Below are 5,614 nucleotides of genomic sequence, written 5' to 3' on the forward strand. Positions count from 1 at the left end.
GAGAAAGAAGAACAACTTCCTCCATCATGTAGCTCAAAAAGACCCTTAAAAGGATAGGGTTTCTTTTTACAACATGGAATCTCAAGAAAAACTCCTCCATCCCAATAGAGGAAGAGAGACGACTCCATGGAAAGCTCCAAAGATGCTTGAGGTAAAGGGGTTTGGTTGTAGATATGAAAATTGCATTGTTGTAGATGTATTCTCAAACTAGATTTTTTTCTAGGGTTTAACATTGTTTGCAACTTTAAAGAATGAGATACATTGAGGTGATAGACTGGGTGGGACCATGGATAAGATTGGAAGAGCGAAGGGGGAGGCCATTTAAATAGATAGAAGATAGAGGAGGCAAGATTATTTATAATTCATTGCACAGAGTTTGCATTAAAGCGATTAGGTGGAGAGAGTATATAAATGCACACTTGTAATATTTTTTCAACTGGTTATTGACTAGGTAGTGTTTTAAGGAATTATGTCTATTTATTATTATGTGCAATGAATTTAAGAAATGGTGGAAACTACTTGTGTCACATTCCAAGACTTTGATGATGAATAGGACCCTAAATGATGTATTCAAGACCCTAAATTGTTGATGAGTGTTCTAGAGGTGTAGGAACATCCTTTATCCTGAGAAGAAGGGAGGTTAAGTAAAAAAAAATTATTACAATCTATATCTATACTATTAGTTAAGGAGAGGTGAGGGGCGGGTGCCATGTGGCAGCCCCCCACCTCCCCCACAAAAAAGAGAACGCGGGGGCGGGTGCCATGCGTCCAACACCTATCCCCCCCCCCCCCCCCCCCCCCCGCCTCCCCCCCCCCCAAAAAAAAATTGCGCTCGCCTTGGCGCGAAGCGTTGGGGCGAGTCTAGGCCTAGTATTCTATTTAAACCTAAGGGTTAGGTGCACATGATGTAGCATTAGGGCTGAGAAAAGAAAAACTACAAATAGATATGGCCGCATGTGTAGGATGGGATGGTGAGCACATGCAATCGATGGGTTTATTGGTGGGGAAGAGGATGCCGGCACGAAGAGGGAGGAGGTGCCATGAGGATGCTGCTGATGCTTCTTCTCCTTCTCTTGCTTTACAATCAAGGTACTTGACAACCATTCACTCTTATTGAGCCAGGCGGCTTCTTCATTGTTCGCTTGGTAAACGCAGCAGTCGTTCGCCCCAAAGCCCATGGCCTCTCTCGGATGCCTTTTGGATGCCACTTGATGCACGACTTGCCTTCCATGGCTGGCAAATCCCTACCGTCAAGGTCTTGGTGATGCCTGCTCCAACCTCGACTCTCACCTCCTTCTCCACTTCACGAAGCCATTAGTGTTGCTAGGTAGGTGGATGTGGCTCCTACTCTGAAGGATACATGACATTGTTGCAAAACTGCCTGCCCCTTGGCATCTGTTCGTCATCTCCTCTTGTGTATGATTCATTTTCTTATCATTTCTTTATGTGCTCATGCATGAAGCAGTTCGAAGAAGTGCAATGATCACGGGGTGCTTCGCCTCCATTATCATGTGTCATACACTATGGATTGGAGACCGGAGACTCGGTAGGAAAGGAGGAGAGTGCAGAATTCCCCTCTTATCTCCTTCTGTTTTGTCAACTTCTTTCTTCTCCTGTCTTTGAACAGCAACCTGTAGTTCTTACAGGGATAAGATGAATATAATGGCTTGCATTGGTGCAGGTGTATTCTGTCAAGTGCAGGATAGGGACCGAGAGGTTGATTGGACCAGATCCAATGCAGAATCCCTTGAATCCAACAATGAAGATTGGAACAGACTGGATAACATTGATACTATTGCGACTGAGATCTGTCTCCTTCTCCTCCTTTATCGTCATATAATCCAAATACTCAGTCTGACGCAAAGATAAATCTTCTCATTGCCGTCTTCTTCTTTTTCTATGTCAATATAGCCAAATCTGTGATCGCCATCCATGTTGGTGCTGTTACTATCTCTCTCTATCCCTCCTCCTCCTCCGTTTTCTTTCCCCCTATTTCTTCTTCTCAACACTATTGACGCTTTGCCAGCGGATTCTCTTTTTAGTGTTGTACGACCATACAATCACCCCCAATTTATAGTTAGGGCTGGGGTATTGAATGCTCCCCGCGCTGTTTCGGCCTTCTACTAGGCAAGGAAGCTACCCCATCCGAGTTCGTCTGTAGGCCTCCAAGTCGGGTCCTTCCATCTCTCTCACCAATCACCCGCAACATGTCGGATCCCTCCCTCTTTTTTGCATTGTGAAGAAGCCATTGTCGATGCTGTTGCTATATAAACGTGGTGGGAAGCCATGCCTGTGTTTATCTCTCTTAGATCAGGTCAGGAAGCCATGCCTGTGATTTTTTTTGCATGTTGCCTGTGCAATCCATCTCTGTTGAGCTAATACATGGCTTTTTTTTTTTGTTTGCAGGTGCTTGTAGGCTGCGATCTCATCTATCACAGGTATGTTCTCTCTTTCTCTTTTGCACATGCATTATGCATCAATGTTTTGAATCCCTATGTCATTGAGGAAAACATCTAAGGCATCCATTTCAGGTAAAGTGCTTGCAAGATTTCCATCAATTCCTCTCCATCATGTAGATTTATGAGCTGCCTTTTTTAATAGGGCATCTCTTGTCATCTGCCTCTGCAAGAAATCTATTTGATTCATATTGAAAGAGCCACCCTACTTTGACACTAGGTAGATTGCTCTTTGATTTTCCTTGAGCTAATGAATATGTTTTTAATTTTCATAGCTCAAAGTTTAGCTCGAAATTCATGGTGATTGAAATTTAATTGCTACCACCATCATGGAGTGAATTGGACAAAGTTACAAATGTTTTAAAATAGTATGTGTAGGTTGTGCCCTCTCCATAGTTCCCCTTGTGTAGTAGGCCATCTCTCTTCCATTGAGGTTGTTGGATTACATGATCGATCCTTGCATATCTACTTTTCAAGTATTAACCAATTTAAACGTATTATCCCCTATTTTTTCACTTGTATTGGGGTCAATGGATTGCATAACCGATCCATTAATGAATTGATTAAGGCCTAATCTATAAAATGAATGTTGTAAAATTTTTCATGCATATATTGATATTGTACAAATGGGTTATGCTTCATTTGATTGTGTCTAGACTAATCTTGCATGATTTGAATGTGTATACACCAATTATGTATACATTGATTATGTATAGATTATCATACATGATTTTGTATAAATTGATAATGTATAGATTATGATGCCTAATTTGAATATATATACACTAATTATACAATGATTATGTATACAGATTGTCTCGTAAAGTTGTGTATACTTATTATGCATATATTGATATTGTCGCATAAAGTTATGTATACATTGATTATGTATAGATTGTTTTATATGATTTGAATATATATACATAGATTATGTATAAATTGGTTATGTATTGATTATCATATGTGATTTTGTATAAGCTGATAATGTGTGGCCCATGTTGGTAGACTTGGGCGGTTGCGTTTGGGTGTGTAATGACCCTAATTATATAATGATTATGTATACATATTGTGTCGTAAAGTTATGCGTATACTTATTATGCATATATAATTGATAGTCTCATAAAGTTATGCATACATTGGTTATGTATAGATTGTCATACATGATTTGAATATGTATACACATTTTATGTATAAACTGATTATGTATAAATTGGTTATGTATTGATTATGTATAGATTATTATACATGATTTTGTATACATTGATAATGTGTAGATTATGATACCTGATTTGAATATGTATACACCAAGGCTTTTTTTCGTATTGGCCCCTTCTTATTGGCTCGTGTTGGTGGACTTGGGCGGCCGCATTTGGATGTGTAATGACCCTAATTACACATTGATTATGTATATAGATTGTCTTGTAAAGTTATGCGTATACTTATTATGCATATATTGATATTGTCTCATAAAGCTATGCATACTCAGATTGCCTCATAAAGCTATGCATATGATGATCTTGTGTACGAATTGTTCCATAAAGTTATGCATAAAATTGTTTTAGTTTAAGCATGTTTATTTATGTAGACATTACAATCAATATTAACAGTGCTGGATCTATAGATTGAATTGTTCTAAATTGATTATGCATACATAGATTATGCACGATTTGAATCCGTGTCTTGTAAAGTTATGTATACAATGATCTTGTATACGGATTGTCTTATAAAGTTATGTGAAGAACAATAATGGATCAATTATATAAAAAACAAAAAACCTCACTCCATTCACATATTATAAATAACTATATTGATCAAAGACTAAGTGAATGCACGGAGCACAATAAAGTGCTACAACTTGTTTCTTTGTAATGAGTTTCAATTATACTTTCTACATGACAAGAAACTTTTAAAATTGTTTCGTTATTTTGATACGTAAGGTGGAGCTCAATGGATTCACAAGAAAGCAGTTCCATGGAGGAGTTTTAACAGTTTGTCTTAAATGTGCTAGGATGCAATATGAAAAATAAGAAGGGTAGAAAGAGGAGTCTCTTATTCACATGGCTAGCACTGCTAGATTAATGTTAGCCAACCTAAAAGCAAACTTAGATACAATTGCCTCCTTTGTATCTAGTTTGTCAAATGTAATTAAAATTCTTAAAAAGAAATGATGGTTTTTCGACAATTGATGAATTTAGAACTTTTATTAAAAAAAAGTATTAAGTCTAATTTTGTATCTATTTTCAATACTCATAATTTTTAGTAATATATTTTGACATGCGAATGGACAATGGTCTTTTGATAACGTGTCATCGATGTTGTAGTTGCTGTTATGGCAATGTTTCAACTATTTTTAAGTGATTTGGATGATGAGGATGATGACAGTTGCATACTTTAAATGGATTGTATGGCTCGAGATAACATTGCACGCCGAGCTAGGATATGTCATCGAAGGCACAATTGACGATTGACAATCATGTTGGGCTTATCCTCGGCTACAAACTTTTATGGAGCAAGGGCTTTTGAAGAGTTATTTAAATCAAATATTTAAAAGTAGGTTACATGTTAGGAGTATATTTGAATATCTCGTCGTGAAAGTAGCACCACAAATGCGATGCAAGAACACGAACTATCGAAAAGTTATACTTGTCGAGAAATGGCTCTGTGTGGCTTTGCATTGCCTAGTGAGTGGCTCAAATTTGGGACTTAATAGTTGATTTGTATGGGGTCTTAACATTATTTACATAGTTAGCCGTTTTAGACTTTAGCGATGCATTGGCTGCCATTGGATTGTATGGTATGTACATAAAGTGACCAATATCACAAAAACATGCAAAAAGATGCAAATGTATTTTAGGAATTCAAGGTATATCGTACGTTGGTGGTGTAGTAGATGGTAGTCATATATCCATTATTATCCCAAGAGAAAACCATGAAGATTAATTTAATATGAAGGGCTTTCATTCAATTATTCTGCATATTAGTGTGGTAGCCAATTGTGTTGTTTGGGACTATGACGTTTGTTGGGCAGGTTCTATGTATGATTGTAATGTTTTTCAACGCTCAGATCTAAGAAAACGATGCACAAATAAGGCTTTGGGATAATACTTTCTATTAGGCGATTGTGCTTATCCTGTATGCTTTTGGATGTCGTCTCCTTT

At 37.6% G+C, this 5,614-nt stretch overlaps 1 long non-coding RNA gene across 2 annotated transcripts; it reads left to right on the forward strand.

Moving 5' to 3' along the window:
• Positions 1 to 932: 932 nt before the first annotated feature.
• Positions 933 to 4,620, forward strand: LOC148012694 (uncharacterized). 2 transcript variants are annotated; one of them, XR_015689044.1, is made up of 5 exons: positions 933 to 1,089; positions 1,159 to 1,327; positions 1,466 to 1,546; positions 1,682 to 2,314; positions 2,407 to 4,620. It is a non-coding gene; the product is annotated as an uncharacterized LOC148012694 (long non-coding RNA). The 2 variants fall into 2 exon arrangements; XR_015689043.1 differs by having other exon boundaries at positions 933 to 1,327.
• Positions 4,621 to 5,614: the final 994 nt, after the last annotated feature.

This window comes from Lygodium microphyllum, chromosome 27 (assembly GCF_053477565.2).
Source record: "Lygodium microphyllum isolate KBCC chromosome 27, Lygodium_microphyllum_v1.1.10, whole genome shotgun sequence".
NCBI lineage: Eukaryota > Viridiplantae > Streptophyta > Polypodiopsida > Schizaeales > Lygodiaceae > Lygodium > Lygodium microphyllum.